The 17,294-nt window shown below is 46.2% G+C and overlaps 1 protein-coding gene across 4 annotated transcripts in view; it reads left to right on the plus strand.

Annotated features, from left to right (window-relative positions):
* The first annotated feature begins 234 nt into the window (after positions 1-234).
* peli1b (pellino E3 ubiquitin protein ligase 1b) overlaps positions 235-17,294 on the plus strand; it is a 77,589-nt gene continuing 60,529 nt past the window's right edge. Inside the window, exons 1-2 of one of the 4 annotated variants that reach the window (XM_072507151.1) lie at positions 6,463-6,580; positions 8,851-9,063. The gene's annotated coding sequence lies outside the window, so the exon portion shown is untranslated. Of the gene's footprint in view, positions 402-6,428; positions 6,581-8,850; positions 9,064-17,294 lie in introns of those variants that run through there. The other 3 variants (XM_072507146.1, XM_072507144.1, XM_072507161.1) reach the window with 3 other exon arrangements.

Below are 17,294 nucleotides of genomic sequence, written 5' to 3' on the forward strand. Positions count from 1 at the left end.
ATGGGGTTAGTGTTGGGAGATTGACACATGGTTAGTGTTGGGGGTTTGACACAGGGTTAGTGTTAGGGGTGAGACAGGTTTAGTGTTCGGGCTGAAACAGGGTTAGTGTTGGGAAAGGGTTAAGATCGTGAGGAGAACAATGTAGAGTCACTGTCGCAAGCTGAGTTGAGAGCTGTTGTTTGAACTACATCTGCTCGGTCGCCGCCTTGTGCTGGCTCGGAGACTGGGCGAGGAGGAGTTAGAGGAGGGGGGGGGGGGAGAAGGCGAGAGGTTTCCCCTCCCAGCGGACGCGGCTTTATTTGGCGAGTGCTGGATGTGTTGGAGTTAGTGCGGTGGCGACTCTGGATTTGCGCATTAAACCCCCCCACACAAAAAAAAGACTGGAACAAAAAGCTGAGCGGGTGAGTGGAAGTTGTCTTGTATTGTCTCTTCAAAAAATAAGGGAAAGGGAGAAGATTACAGAAGGGACTGGGTGTGTTTTAGTGATTGTTGATTATTGTATTTTCAATTATGTCTGCAGCTGGAACTAACATTTGTGGTGAAGCTTCTATTTCTCCTGAATGTTTATTTGTTCAGGGTTTTATCTGCACCGTATCTGTTTCTTTGATTTTTTTGTTGTTGAATGCTTTGATTAAATGCAGCATTTGCAATGCAGCCAGGCGGTTAAAGAAGCTCTGGGTGAGATTTGGAAGCGAGAACATTAACAAAGAGTCCAGCTCCTGGGCACAGTGCCAGGCTGGAATTAGAAAGAGGATTGATTTGCTCTGTGTGATCCCAGGAGGGCTCGTTGTTGGTGGCTGACACTGGTGTTGGTGGAACATTGAGAATCTGTTGGGCAAATTTAAAAATACAATCGATGCCAAGACCCGATTGAAATGCTGGCGATTCACGGTGATAACCAGGAATCCAACGACTTGCATTTACGTAGCGCCTGACACAAACACCCAGGTTCAGTTTTACAGCCACTGGGGAATTCTGAAGTGGAATCACTGTTGTAATCGCAGAATTGCACACGGTAAACTCCAGCAAACAGCAATGTGATACCAACCGGATAATTTGTCTTGGTGATGTTGAGATAAATTTCGGCAAGGATAATTCCCTGCTCTGTTTTAGGATAGACCATCCGGCAGAGCAGGCCTCAATTCAACATCTCATTGGAAGTGGGGCACCTCCAACATCACTGAGCTGGAGTTAGCCTGGATTTTTTTTACATGGACTGGAATTTTTCCCAGAAACCTTGTGACTCAGAGACAATAATGCTGCCCAAATGAGCCACAGCTGACACACTAAATTGTTTTAATTCCAGTTGTTATTACGTGTACTTGAATCACTGGAATGGGGCCATGAGGCATGATCCTCCTGCCTCCGGCAGCGAGGTCTGGGAAAGAAAACTGAGAACAGAGAGACTCTTTCCTGCTAACAAGTTTTGTATAACAAACACCATCTTTCAGAACAAACCTTGCCACAAGGTGCCCTGGAGACACCGCATCCAAGATCAGAGCATTGGCACTAGCTGGCTCTGATCATTACCAGACCACTCTTTGAAATTATTTTTTAAAATATAAATTTAGTGTACCCAATTTTTTTTTCCAATTAAGGGGCAATTTAGCGTGGTCAATCCACCTAGCTTGCACATCTTTGGGTTGTGGGGGCGAAACCCACGCAAACACGGGGAGAATGTGCAAACTCCACACGGACAGTGACCCAGAGCCAGGATTGAACCTGGGACCTCGGCGCCGTGAGGCTGCAGGGCTAACCCACTGTGCCACCGTGCTGCCCTGAAAAACATTTTCAACACCCACATATACTGTAACGCTGACTGTTATACAGGTGAATGAGCACTAGTGAGGATGCAATCCTTGTAAGTGTTTTCATTCAAAGCAGACATACCAATTCCATATCAATGTCAGCCATGCTGCCTATCCAGCTAAAAGCCAACAATTCCTTCACTCCATTGAACAGATGCTCTCTGACATTCTCACACATCGGAACGTATTTTGAGACCACATCTACAATGTTGCACTGTCAACATATGGGACGCAAGAGGGGTAAATGCTGACTAATTTGAGGCGAGCATCAATGTGACAGAACCTGTCATTGAAGCCAAGCAGTCTATTCTCATTAAAAGAGTGGAGAGATCCAAGTGAGAAGGTTCTGAATACATAACGTGTTGCTCGAAATAAAGTCCTGATGTGGAGATGTCAGCGTTGGACTGGAGTGAGCACAGTAAGAAGTCTTACAACACCAGGTTAAAGTCCAACAGGTTTGTTTCAAACACTAGCTTTCGGAGCACTGCTCCTTCCTCAGGTGAATGAAGAGGTATGTTCCAGAAACATATATATAGACAAAGTCTATAAAGTGCACGACAATGCTTTGAATGCGAGCATCTGCAGGTAATTAAGTCTTTACAGATCCAGAGGTAGAGGTAACCCCAGGTTAAAGAGGTGTGAATTATCTCAATCCAGGACAGTTGGTAGGATTTTGCAAGCCCAGGCCAGATGGTCCAGGTTAAAGAGGTATGAATTGTCTCAAACCAAGACAGTTGGTAGGGTTTTTCAAGCCCAGGCCAGAAATCAAGTCCAACATACTGCTTGGCAGTGTGCCAATGACTACTGGTTACATCTCTGCCAAAATCTCCCGATGCCCTCTGACACGGGAATGCTGGGGGAATGTATGAAGGGATCAAAAAGGCAACAAGTCCATCAGCAAAGAAAACTGCCCCATTGAAAACAACGGCAGGCAGTGTCATCATCAACTGCAACAAGCAGTTGGAGAGATGGGTGGAACACTGCCTGGAGTTGTGCTCCAGAGAGAACACAGTCACTGAGGAAGCTCTAGACACCATAGAGAAGCTGCCTGCCGTGGCAAAACAGAGCTATTGACTTGCCATTGGCAAAGTTCCAGGTGCTGATATTGTATCATCAGAACACACCAAGCACAGGAAACTGGTACTCCAGCATCTGCACAAAATTCTCTGTCTCTACTGGAGGGATGGTGCAGTGCTCCAGGATGCAAAGACTGTGACCCTATGCAAGAACACAGCCAATCACAGAAATAGCAACAACTATTGAGGAACACCCTGCTGAGCATTGTGGGAAACGTATTTGGCCATGTTGCTCTTGTCAGACTGCAGATCCTGACTGAACCACATCTACCCTGAATCCCAGTGTGGTTTCAGAACTGGAAAATCTACAATTGACATCTCCTCAGTTCAGCAGCTGCAAGAGAAATGCTGTGAACAAAGGAGATTACTATATATTGCCTTCAATCTCACAAAGGCATTTGACCATGTGAGCCGTTGCGATGTATTTAAGCTGCTGGAGAAAATTGTCTGCCACTGAAGCTGTTCAATTTGATCTCCTCTTTCCATAACAAGTTGATGAGTTAGGTCAGCTATGATGGGGCAACATCAGGAACCTTTCAGATTAGCAGTGGGATCAGACGGGGTGTATTATAATAACAAGGGCAGCACGGTGGCGCAGTGGGTAGCACTGCTGCCTCACGGCGCCAAGGTCCTAGGTTTGATCCCGGCTCTGGGTCACTGTCCGTGTGGAGTTTGTACATTCTCCCCGTGTTTGCGTGCGTTTCGCCCCCACACCCCAAAGATGTGAAGGGTATGTGGATTAGCCACGCTAAATTGTCCCTTAATTGGAAAAATGAATTGGGTACTCTAAATTTATTTTAAATAATAAAAATAATCTTTATTATTGTCACAAGTTGGCTTACGTTCACACTGCAATGAACTTACTGTGAAAATCCCCTAGTCGCCACACTCGGCGCCTGTTTGGGTACACAGAGGGGGAATTCAGAATGTCCAATTCACCTACAAGCACGCCTTTCGGGAGGCCTGGAGGAAGCCCATGCAGACACTGGGAAAATGTGCACCAACACGCTTTGCCATAATACACAAGAACGTAAGAATTAGCAGGAGTAGGCTATTTGGTCCCTTGAGCCATTTGATAAGATCATGGCTGATCTGTTTTTATCCTCTACTTCACTTTTCTGTCTGCTCCTCATAACCCTTCACCCCTTGCTGATCAGAAGTCTATTCTTTTATCTGCTGCTGCCCTGTCTTCAGGTCATCTCCAGAGGATGTCTACTTACATACCAGAACTGACAGAAAATGGTTCAACCTGGCGCCTGAAATTCAAGACAAAGGCAGCCCAAGTCCTCATCAGAGAGTTGCTCTAAACTGCCAATGCCACACTAATATGCCATACTGAGGAGCAAATGGACAGATTCTCTCATGCCTGTAAAGATTTGGTTTGACAATCGGCATCAGGAAGACAAATGTCATGGTCCAGGATGTTGCAATACTGCCATCTATCAGCATGACTCAGGATGAAATATCATCAGACAACGAGCCAAGGACTATCCTTTGGGCAGAGCACAAGTCAAACATTCACTCATTCATTACAATTGGCTGAATGATCTGCTGTGCTATCATGTAGATTGTCTTGATAGTGCTATTGAAATGTGAAACCCTATTTTAGCTGAGATGCTGCTAACTGTCCTTCATTTACTGCTGTGGAAACTCTTTGATCAGAGGTTTTAACGCTGCTTTCACATTTCTGGAAAATATTTGACATTGATCCCCGTGTCGGCATGGGTTTCCTCAGGGTGCTCCGGTTTCCTCCCACAGTCCAAAGATGTGCAGGTTAGGTGGATTTGCCATCCTAAAATTGCCCCTTAATGTCCAAAAGGTTAGGTGGGGTTCCTGGGTTTATAGACATAGGGCGGAGACGTGGACTTAAGTAGGGTGCTCTTTCCAAGGTTGGTGCAGACTAGATGGGCCGAATGGCCTCCTTCTGCATTGCAAACTCTATGATTTTATGATAATTTTACTTTGCTTCAATGTTGACACTTTTCAGGAGCTCTATGGGTGAGCTCCTAGTCATAAAGAGACATACTTTAGGTGCTGGAAGAAGATCTGACAAAGTGTAATTAATTGACCTGAAACATCTGCTGAACCGGAAATTCCAGCCCAAAATTAGCGTACCTTTGGCTGATCAGTCAATCATTCCGTCCCGCTTGCAACAATTCCTACTATGGGTGGGATGGGAAGATCCTGGCCCTGAACTCTGCTTCTCTCGCCACAGATGCTTCCAGATCTGCTGAGCATTTCTGACATTTTTGTTTTATTCCTCGTTTTAAATCTTGTCTGATTAAATCATGTAGATTCATAGAATCATAGAAGTTTACAGCATGGAAACAGGCCCTTCGGCCCAACCAGTCCATGCCGCCCAGTTTTTACCATTAAGCTAGTCCCAGTTGCCCGCACTTGGCCCATAACCCTCTATACCCATCTTACCCATGTAACTATCTAAATGCTTTTTGAAAGACACAATTGTACCCGCCTCTACTACTACCTCTGGCAGCCCATTCCAGACACTCACTACCCTCTGAGTGAAGAAATTGCCCCTCTGGGCCCTTCTGAATCTCTCCCCTCTCACCTTAAACCTATGCCCTCTAGTTTTAGACTCCCCTACCTTTGGGAAAAGATGTTGACTATCTACCTTATCTATGCCCCTCATTATTTTATAGACCTCTATAAGATCACCCCTAAGCCTCCTACGCTCCAGGGAAAAAAGTCCCAGTCTATCCAGCCTCTCCTTATAACTGAAACCATCAAGTCCCGGCAACATCCTAGTAAATCTTTTCTGCACTCTTTCTAGTTTAATAATATCCTTATTATTGATGTAGACCAAGTAACCTTTCTGCTGTCTTTCCCCATTCGACTATTAGTGATGTGATAGGATTTCTTATTTTAAAAATTATTTAATTAATGAGCACATGCCTATTTCTGTATTAAAGGGAAATATAAATGCAATATTATACAAGTTTAATATTTCCTTGCATTGGCGGCACAGTGGCCTCCAGGCGCCAAGGATCCGTTTGATCCTGGCCCCAGGTCACTGTCCGTGTGGAGTTTGCACATTCACCCCATGTCTGCGTGGGTCCCGCCCCCACAAACCAAAAAAAGATGTGCTAAGTTGCCCCTTAATTGGAAAAAATAATTGGGTACTCTAAATTTATAATTTTTTAAAAAATTACCTGATGTGGATCTGGGGTTATCTCACTGTGTCTGCTAATGGCATTTGAGTGAATTAATTTCAATGTATATTCTTAAAAACAGCTGAACTGCATTGGTGCTTGATATACTGGTTATTTATTTTGGGGCCGGAAGAATTATTTGGTTAAAAGGCGATGCACAGTTTGCAGCGACGAGTTGCAACTTGTAGGGCAAAGTGACTTGATGCTGACGTCACATGCAGCCCTCAGTTAGTGTCGGGGTGGGATCGACGCCTTGACGTTACACGCAACCCTCAGTTAACGTCTGTGTGGGATCGACGCATTGACGTTACATGCAACCCTCAGTTAACGTCGGAGAAGGATCAACGTCCTGACGTTACACGCAGCCCGATCAACACTTCGGTGAGGTGGGCGTGGCAGCGCGTTGACGCCACGAGCCGGCCGTCTTGTGGTGGTTTTAAACAAAATGGCGGATCGGGCTGAGCTCCTGGCTGAGGGGTTTTAAATTTAACTTTAATATTGAAAGTACCGTGTGCGGAAATCGTGGGTAAGGTTCTGTCATGTCTATTGTTCTGTTTAGAGTGCGCCTGTTGAAACATAACTTTCACATAAAATATTCGTCCATTGATTCATCGATCCTGAGGCCCCGCTTTGTGTGAGGGGTGGGGGCTGCCGCAGACCCCACGGCCTGGCGCTGGCTTCTCTCCCCCTCCCCCCAGGGCTGTGCCCGGCACCGCGCCTCCATGAGAGGCTTCCCGGGCTGCTGCTTGGTTGGGCCTGGAGAATCCTAGTTGATAGTCCTCTTTGCTGACTGCTTTACTCCTGGTGGTAAAATGCTAAACTCGGGAGTTGAGTTTGATGCCGGTTCTCTGTGGAATCATAGAATTAATACAATGCAGAAGAGGCCATTCGGCCCATGGAGTCTGCACCGACCCTTGGAAAGAGAACCCCACTTAACCTTTTAGACACTAATTTAGCATAGCCAATCCATCTAACCTGCATATCTTTGGACTGTGGGACGAAACCGGAGCACCCGATCCCACACAGACGTTAACTGAGGGTTGCGTGTAACGCCAAGGCGTCGATCCCACGCAGACACAGTGCAAAGTCCACACAGACGGTCACCCGAGGTCGGAATCGAAGCCGGGTCCCTGGTGTCACCGTGCTGCCCGTGATTTCAAAAGGTACAACATTGGGTAGTTGTGATACTGAACCGAAAAATCTTGCAAAGAGGATTAATAAACACCAGGAATGACAAGTAAAAGTAGTCTTCATGCGAAGGAAAGTGTTTCTGAATGTAGAATTCATGATTTAATTACCAGGAGGTATTATGTAATGATGTGAATCATTTGGATTGTTATAAACCAATTGCATCTCACGCAGTGGTCATTAATCATGGAATGTTAAAGCACAGAAACCAGAGATTTCCTCCACTTGAGACAACTACTCTACTCCAGCTTGCCTGCTCAATCCTGATACCCTTTCATATTTTACCAGCAATTATCTAATATCTTAGTAAAATAATGTATTAATTCTGTTTCATGGGCAGCACGGTGGCGCAGTGGTTAGCATTGCTGCCTCACTGCGCCGAGGTCCCAGGTTCGATCCCGGCCCTGGGTCACTGTCCGTGTGGAGTTTGTACATTCTCCCCGTGTTTGCGTGGGTTTCGCCCCTACAACCCAAAGATGTGTAGGGTAGGTGGATTGGCCATGCTAAATTGCCCCTTAATTGGAAAAAATGAATTGGGTACTCTAAATTTAAAAAAAATAAAATTCTGTTTCCATTGCAGTTTATGGTAGAACATTTCAATCTAACCACCATCCATTAAAGTAAAATTTTCAAACTTTTTAGTTTTGCTCTCTTGTCTGCATCTATGATACAAAAGAAGTTATTAATATTTACCTTATCACAGCTATGGTCTTTGAATTCATAGAAATGTAGAAAATGGGACTGCGAGTAGGCCATTCTGCCCCTCAAGCCTGTTCTGCCATTCAGTACGGTCAGGGCTGATTATCTATTTCAACATTCTCTACCTCATTTCCTGCACTCTCTCCATACTCCGTGACACAATTAGAGCCTAGAAATCTATCAATTTCTCTTTGTAATTATATTCAGTGACTTGGCCTTCTGTGGTAGAGAATTCCACAGGTTCACCACCCTCTGGGTGAAGACATTTCTCCTCATCTTAATCCTAATGGCCCACTCCGTACTTGAGACTGCCATCCCTTGTCCTAGATCCCCCAGCTTGAGGAACCAAAACCCCTGCTTCCAGTCTGTCAGAATTTTACACATTTCAATCAGATCCCCTCTTATTCTTCTAAATTCAGTGAATAGAGACCCAGTCAATCCAATCTCTCCTTGTAAGACAATCGTGCCATCCCAGGAATCAGACTGGTAAACCTTTGCTGTACTCCCTCTATGGCAAGTCTACCTTTCTTCGATAAGAAGACTAAAACTGCACACGATACTCCAGGTGAGGTCTCCCCAAGACCCCCTACAGCTGCAGTAAGACAGCCTCGCGCTTCTGTACTCAAGTCCTCTTGCAATGAAGGCCAACATAGCATTTGCATTTCTAACTGCTTACTGCACCTCCATGCTTGCTTTCAGTACTAGGTCACCCAGGTCACCTTTACGTCAACCTTTCCCAATCTATCACCACTTAAATAATACTCTGCTATTCTGTTTCTCTGTCTGAAGTGGCTAACATGTCTACCATGCATTTGACGCTCACTCAACTTGTCTAAATAACTTGAAGTCTCTTAACATCCATTCATTTTGCTTCTTGTGTTTGTATTCTGTGTGTTTCTCGATACCCAGACAAGGAGTTTCATAGAATACCTACAGAGCAGAACGATACCATTCGGCCCATCGAGTCTGCAATCCCATCCCCGCAACCCATAAGCTAACCTACACATGGAAAATCCACTTCATCTGCACATATTTAGACCGTGGGAGGAAACTGGAGCACCCAGGGCAAACCCACGCAGACACGGGGACAACATGCAAACTCTACACCGACAGTCATCCAAGGTTGGAATTGAACCCGGGTCCCAGGCTCTGTGAGGCAGCAGTTTTTTTTTTTATTTGTTCATGGAATGTGTGCCAGCATTTATTGCCCATCCCTGAGAGCATTTAAGAATTAACCACATTGCAGTGGGTCTGGAGTCACATGTAGGCCAGACCAGGAAAGGATGACAGATTTCCTGCCCAAAAGGACATCAGTGAACCAGATGGGTTTTTATGGCAATTGACAATGGTTTCATGGTCATCATTAGACTTTTAATTCCAGATTTGTATTGAATTCAAATTCCACCATCTGCCCTGGTGGGATTTGAACTCTGGTCACCCAGAGCATTACCCTCGGTCTCTGGATTACTAGTCCAGTGACAAAACCACTCCATCACTGCCTTCCTCATACTGCAGTGCCACTGTGGCGCATGTCTTTTTTGGCCGACTGTCTACTTATTGTCCAATGTATCTACACACCCAAGGTTTCTCTGCTCCATTTAACCTTATATAAATGAAGATATATTTACTTGTCTCTCTTTTAGTTTATGCAGGATTCCAACCTAAGATTCTTTGTAGCATTATTTCATTGAATTATATTACGCCCAGTCAAAGAATGGAATAATTCTGAGATTATCTGTTGGAGGTGTTGTTTTGTACAGTTAACTCGTGTGTATGTTTTAATGTCAAATATTGACAAACTTTAAAATGTTATAGCCAGCAAAATATCCAGATCTAGGAGCAATGCTGCCTTTGCCTCCAGTTCCACCTTAACATGATGATTGAAGATGCTGGAGCATGTTTAATTCTCGTGCAGATGGTTTATTTTGTACTACTTTAGTTGGAACAAAAGTTATGTAACTAATAATCCAATGGGAATCTATTCCAATAATATTTGAACTCTTGTTTCAAGTATAATTGTAAATTGTTTCTGGATTAAACGATTGCTGAAGTCTACCTGGTTGAGTAATTCACATACTTAGCTGATCGTAAAACTCAATTAAATTTGATGGTGTGGACTCTACTGAATATTCTGTTTCTTCTAACTGAACAATGAAAACCTTACAATTCTTGAATTGAAGCAGTGGATAAATGTGTGCTGTGAAATTCAGAACTGGAATGATCTTTGCAGGTTATGCACCTTATTTGGCTGGTATAAAATAGCAGATGCGCATTCCCTCAAATGCAAATACATGAACTGGTGCAATTTTTCTAACTATACTTTGTACACTCAAGATCAGAGGTTTTCAAAAAGATGACACCCAAGACCTAAATATATATTTTTTAAATTTAGAGTATCCAATTCCATTTTTTCCAATTAAGGCGCAATTTAGCATGGCCAATCCACCTAGCTTGCACATTTTTGGGTTGTGGGGGTGAAACCCACGCAAACATGGGGAGAATGTGCAAACTCCACACGGACAGTGACCCAGAGCCGGGATCGAACCTGGGACCTCGGCGCCGTGAGGCCACAGTGCTAACCCACTGCGCCACCGTGCTGTCCCCAAGACCCAAATTTATAAATAGAAATGAATGTTTCCAGCATTATTTCAGGTTGCTCATATTATTCCCTAAAAAACACTTTGAACTTCTGACAATGACTCACAGTTGACATCTTGCCTTGCTTCCATCCAGAAACAATTACATTCTCTTTGCTGTTAATCAATGTTTAGTGACATGGTGGCACTGCTGCCTCACAGCGTCAGGGACCAGGGTTCAATTCCAGTCTTGGGTGACTGTGTGGTGTTTGCGTTCTCCCCGTGTCTGCGTGGGTTTCCTCCGGGTGCTCCGGTTTCCTCCCACAGTCCAAAGATGTGCAGGTTACATGGATTGGCTATGATCAATGTGCATGATTAAGTGGGGTTACAGGGTTGTAGGGATAGGTTGGGAGTCTGGTTAGGATGCTCTATCAGAGGGTCGGTGCAGACTCGATGGGCCAAATGGCCTCCTTCGGCCCTGTAGGGATTCTATGCTTCTATGATTCTTTTGTCATATTTAGTATTTGTTTTCTAAATGTTTGAAGAAACGCAGAATCTTTATAATACCAAAATGTTTTTGTGAAATTATTTGATGAATAAATATGTGCTTGGGTGGGAATTGAAACATTTGATCGCGTAATCCAGCATTTTGGAGCTACTAGCCAGCAGTTAACCCCTGTTGTCAAGGCTCTTCTACTGTATTAAACCACTTGTTAAAAGCAGGCTTGTTAGGGACACCTTGCCAAAAGTCTGGGAGCTTTTATTTGATGTAATAATGGCGCATCACTGGCAAATATAATACTGGAATACAGAACGGTGTATTACTAGAAACTCAACAAGAGAGCTGTAGACTGTATCATTTTTGCAGAAATTCCTCCATTATACCAGGAGTAACATCATAAATCTACAGTCAATACTGCTCACCAGTTGGTTAATCAGGAAAGATTTTCAGTTTTTCTCAATAATTGCTTCAGTAGGCATTACCATATATTCTTGCTTGCTGAAGGAATATTTACTTAATTAAAAAAAAAAGTTTACCCAATTCATTTTTTCCAATTTAGCGTGGGCAATCCACCTATCCTGTACCCATCTTGGGTAGTGGGGGCGAAACCCATGCAAACACGAGGAGAATGTGCAAACTCCACACCGACAGTGACCCAGAGCCAGGATTGAACCTGGGACCGCGGCGCATTGATGCAGCACTGTGCCACCATGCTGCACCTGGAATATTTACTTAATTAATCTGAATTATTTCCACAATATGCCATTTGCTGTGAGGTTTGCATTGAAAATTTAAACAAAATAGTCTTATAATTTTGTTAATGGATTTTCTCCCTGACAAAGTTAATTGAGACCCCACCTAATGTATATCCAAGGTTGCTGACCATCACTGGAGCATTGCAGTTCAGCTTCTGTGCTGCTGACTATTTTGGAGAGGACTGGGAGCAGTAGCGGGTGGGTGAGTGGGGGTTGCAAGATTTGATGTGGGGAATCAACTAGATTTCATAGATTCATAGAATTTACAGTACAGAGGGAGGCCTTCGGCTCATCGAGTCTGCACCGGCCCTTGTAAAGAGCACCCTACCCAAGCCCGCACCCCCACCCTACCCGTAACCCCACCCAACCTTCTTGAACACTAAGGGCAATTTAGCATGGCCGATCCACCTAACCTGCACATCTTTGGACTGTGGGAGGAAACCGGAACACCTGGAGGAAACCCACGCAGACTTGGGGAGAATGCACACAAAGCTATCCATTTATCCCAGTTGCAGTGTGTGTAGGACGATTGTTGAAGTTTAGTGTTCAGGCTGCCACAAATTGAAGAAACCCCTTGGATGATAGTCTAATCATCTGCTTGCACAGTTATAATCTATCTTGGAATGTATTTAACCCCCAAATATTTGCATACATTGTGAAGATGCATATGAAATGGATTAAAATATTTTGGGTGGTCTTTACTTCCTGTGAGCGCAGAAACTGAAGGTTAATGCGTTCCAGCCCACCAAGGAAGATATTGAACTGATTTTCATCCTGGCCCCTTGGGTGTCTACACTGCTTTCCAGAAGACATAACTGCATAGTGCAGGATGCCTTCCTCTCTCCAATCGTCTCACCCCTCTCCTTCCATAATTATAATATATTTATAGATTGATGTAATAATACCGCACTAATAGCCTTCTGGCCCATCTGAGTATGCATCGCAATAGCAAAGAGCTATTCCCACTTTCCCACATCCTTGCAATTCTCTCTTCCGTAAGCACTAATCCAATTCCCTCCCAAACAGTGTTGCTAACTTTTGGTGGCTCTTAATTTGGTTCTGTTTAATCACCGTCCCGGCAGAGTCGCCAGGAAATGTTGCTCGTTGTGTCTTTACTTAATTTGCTCTGTTTTATTTATTTTTTTAAAATAATATTTTATTGAAAATTTTTGGTCAACCAACACAGTACATTGTGCATCCTTTACACAACATTGTAACAATACAGATAATAATGACCTTTTTTAAATTTAAACAAAAACAACAACAAATAAATAAATATTAAATAACAAAAAATAAAAACTAGCCCTAATTGGCAACTGCCTTGTCTCAGGCCACCCCCCCCCCCATCCCCATCCCTCCCCCCCCCCCCCCCCAAGTCCTGGGCCGCTGCTGCTGCCTTCTTTGTTCTCCCCTATCTATCTTTCCGCAAGATATTCGACGAACGGTTGCCACCGCCTAGTAAACCCTTGAGCCGACCCCCTTAGGACGAACTTAATCCGCTCTAACTTTATGAACCCCGCCATATCATTTATCCAGGTCTCCACCCCCGGGGGCTTGGCTTCTTTCCACATTAGCAATATTCTGCGCCGGGCTACTAGGGACGCAAAGGCCAAAACATCGGCCTCTTTCGCCTCCTGCACTCCCGGCTCTTGTGCAACCCCAAATATAGCCAACCCCCAGCTTGGTTCGACCCGGACTCCTACTACTTTCGAAAGCACCTTTGTCACCCCCATCCAAAACCCCTGTAGTGCCGGGCATGACCAAAACATATGGGTATGATTCGCTGGGCTTCTCGAGCACCTCGCACACCTATCCTCCACCCCAAAAAATTTATTGAGCCGTGTTCCAGTCATATGTGCCCTGTGTAATACCTTAAACTGAATCAGGCTTAGCCTGGCGCACGAGGACGACGAGTTTACCCTGTTTAGGGCATCTGCCCACGTCCCCTCCTCAATCTCCTCCCCTAGCTCTTCTTCCCATTTCCCTTTTAGTTCGTCCATCATAGTCTCCCCTTCGTCTCTCATTTCCCTATATATATCCGACACCTTACCGTCCCCCACCCATTTCTTTGAGATGACTCTGTCCTGCACCTCTTGTGTCGGGAGCTGCGGGAATTCCCTCACCTGCTGCCTCGCAAAAGCCCTCAATTGCATGTACCTGAATGCATTCCCTTGGGGCAACCCATATTTCTCGGTCAGCGCTCCCAGACTCGCAAACTTCCCATCCACAAATAGATCTTTCAATTGCGTTATACCTGCTCTTTGCCACATTCCATATCCCCCATCCATTCCCCCCGGGGCAAACCTATGGTTGTTTCTTATCGGGGACCCCCCCAGTGCTCCGGTCTTTCCCCTATGTCGTCTCCACTGTCCCCAAATCTTCAGTGTAGCTACCACCACCGGACTCGTGGTATAGTTCCTTGGTGAGAACGGCAATGGGGCTGTCACCATAGCCTGCAGGCTGGTCCCCCTACAGGACGCCCTCTCTAATCTCTTCCACGCCGCTCCTTCCTCCTCTCCCATCCACTTACTCACCATTGAAATATTAGCGGCCCAATAATACTCACTTAGGCTCGGTAGTGCCAGCCCCCCCTATCCCTACTACGCTGTAAGAATCCCTTCCTCACTCTCGGAGTCTTCCCGGCCCAAACAAAACCCATGATACTCTTTTCTATCCTTTTGAAAAAAGCCTTCGTGATCACCACCGGGAGACACTGAAACACAAAAAGGAATCTCGGGAGGACCACCATCTTAACTGCCTGCACCCTCCCTGCCATTGACAATGCTACCATATCCCATCTCTTGAAATCTTCCTCCATCTGTTCCACCAACCGCGTCAAATTTAGCCTGTGCAATGTGCCCCAATTCTTAGCTATCTGGATCCCCAGATAACGAAAGTCTCTTGTTACCTTCCTCAACGGTAGGTCTTCTATTTCTCTACTCTGCTCCCCTGGATGCACCACAAACAGCTCACTCTTTCCCATGTTCAATTTATACCCTGAAAAATCCCCAAGTATCCGCATTATTTCTGGCATCCCCTCCGCTGGATCCGCCACATATAGTAGCAGATCATCCGCATATAAAGATACCCGGTGTTCTTCTCCTCCCCTAAGTATTCCCCTCCATCCCTTGGAACCTCTCAGCGCTATCGCCAGGGGCTCAATCGCCAGTGCAAACAGTAATGGGGACAGAGGACATCCCTGCCTTGTCCCTCTATGGAGCCGAAAATATGCCGATCCCCGTCCATTCGTGACCACACTCGCCACTGGGGCCCTATACAACAGCTGCACCCATCTAACATACCCCTCTCCGAACCCAAATCTCCTCAACACCTCCCACAGATAATCCCACTCCACTCTATCAAATGCTTTCTCGGCATCCATCGCCACTACTATCTCCGTTTCACCCTCTGGTGGGGCCATCATCATTACCCCTAACAACCTCCGTATGTTCGTGTTCAGCTGTCTCCCCTTCACAAACCCAGTTTGGTCCTCATGAACCACCCCCGGGACACATTCCTCTATTCTCATTGCCATTACCTTGGCCAAGACCTTGGCATCTACATTGAGGAGGGAGATTGGTCTGTAGGACCCGCATTGTAGCGGATCCTTTTCCTTCTTTAAAAGAAGCGATATCGTTGCTTCTGACATAGTCGGGGGCAGTTGTCCCCTTTCCTTTGCCTCGTTGAAGGTCCTCGTCAGTAGCGGGGCGAGCAAGTCCAAATATTTTCTGTAAAATTCAACTGGGAATCCGTCCGGTCCCGGGGCCTTTCCCGTCTGCATGTTCCTAATTCCTTTCACCACTTCTTCTACCGTGATCTGTGCTCCCAATCCCATCCTTTCCTGCTCTTCCACCTTGGGAATTTCCAGCCGATCCAAAAACTCCATCATTCTCTCCCTCCCATCCGGGGGTTGAGCTTCATACAATTTTTTATAAAATGTCTTAAACACTTCATTCACTCTCTCCGCTCCCCGCTCCGTCTCTCCATCTTCGTCTCTCACCCCCCCTATTTCCCTCGCTGCTCCCCTTTTCCTCAATTGGTGTGCCAGCAATCTGCTCGCCTTCTCTCCATATTCATACTGTACACCCTGCGCCTTCCTCCATTGTGCCTCTGCAGTGCCTGTGGTCAGCAAGTCAAATTCCACATGCAGCCTTTGCCTTTCCCTATACAGTCCCTCCTCCGGTGCTTCCGCATACTGTCTGTCCACCCTCAAAAGTTCTTGCAACAACCGCTCCCGTTCCTTACTCTCCTGCTTCCCTTTATGTGTCCTTATTGATATCAGCTCCCCCCTAACCACCGCCTTCAACGCCTCCCAGACCACTCCCACCTGAACCTCCCCATTGTCATTGAGTTCCAAGTACTTTTCAATGCATCCCCTCACCCTTAAGCACACCCCCTCATCCGCCATTAGTCCCATATCCATTCTCCAGGGTGGATGCCCTCTTGTTTCCTCCCCTATCTCCAAGTCTACCCAGTGTGGGGCATGATCCGAAATGGCTATAGCCGTATATTCCGTTCCCCTCACCCTCGGGATCAATGCCCTACCCAACACAAAAAAGTCTATGCGTGAATAGACTTTATGGACATAGGAGAAAAACGAGAACTCCTTACTCCTAGGTCTACTGAATCTCCACGGGTCCACCCCTCCCATCTGCTCCATAAAATCCTTAAGCACCTTGGCTGCTGCCGGCCTCCTACCAGTCCTGGACTTCGACCTATCCAGCCTTGGTTCCAACACCGTGTTAAAGTCTCTAGGTCTGGGATGCGTCCTAGCATTCGCCTCATAAAATTGGCATCGTCCCAATTCGGGGCATACACGTTTACCAACACCACCATCTCTCCCTGTAATTTGCCACTCACCATCACGTATCTGCCCCCGTTATCCGCCACTATAGTCTTTGCCTCGAACATTACCCGCTTCCCCACTAATATAGCCACCCCCCTGTTTTTCGCATCCAGCCCCGAATGGAACACCTGCCCTACCCATCCTTTGCGCAACCTAACCTGATCTATCAGTTTCAGGTGCGTTTCCTGTAACATGACCACATCTGCTTTAAGTTTCTTAAGGTGTGCGAGTACTCGTGCCCTCTTTATCGGCCCGTTAAGCCCCCTCACGTTCCACGTGATCAGCCGAGTTGGGGGGCTTCCCACCCCCCCCCCTTGCCGGTTAGCCATCATCTTTTTCCAGCTTCTCGCCCAGTTCCCACGCGGCTGTATTTCTCCCAGACGGTGCCCCCCCGCCCATCCTTTCCCGCACCCACTCCCCCCTTTCCCCAGCAGCAGCAACCCAGTAATTCCCCCCCTCCCCCCCCCCCCCCCCCCCCCCCCGCTAGACCCCCCGCTAGCGTAATTACTCCCCCCATGTTGCTCCCAGAAGTCAGCAAACTCTGGCTGACCTCGGCTTCCCCCCGTGATCACGGCTCGCCCCGTGCGGTGCCCCCTCCTTCCTGCTTCTCTATTCCCACCATAATTATCATAGCGCGGGAGCCAAGCCCGCGCCTCTCCCTCGGCCCCGCCTCC

Source organism: Scyliorhinus torazame, chromosome 1, assembly GCF_047496885.1.
Source record: "Scyliorhinus torazame isolate Kashiwa2021f chromosome 1, sScyTor2.1, whole genome shotgun sequence".
NCBI lineage: Eukaryota > Metazoa > Chordata > Chondrichthyes > Carcharhiniformes > Scyliorhinidae > Scyliorhinus > Scyliorhinus torazame.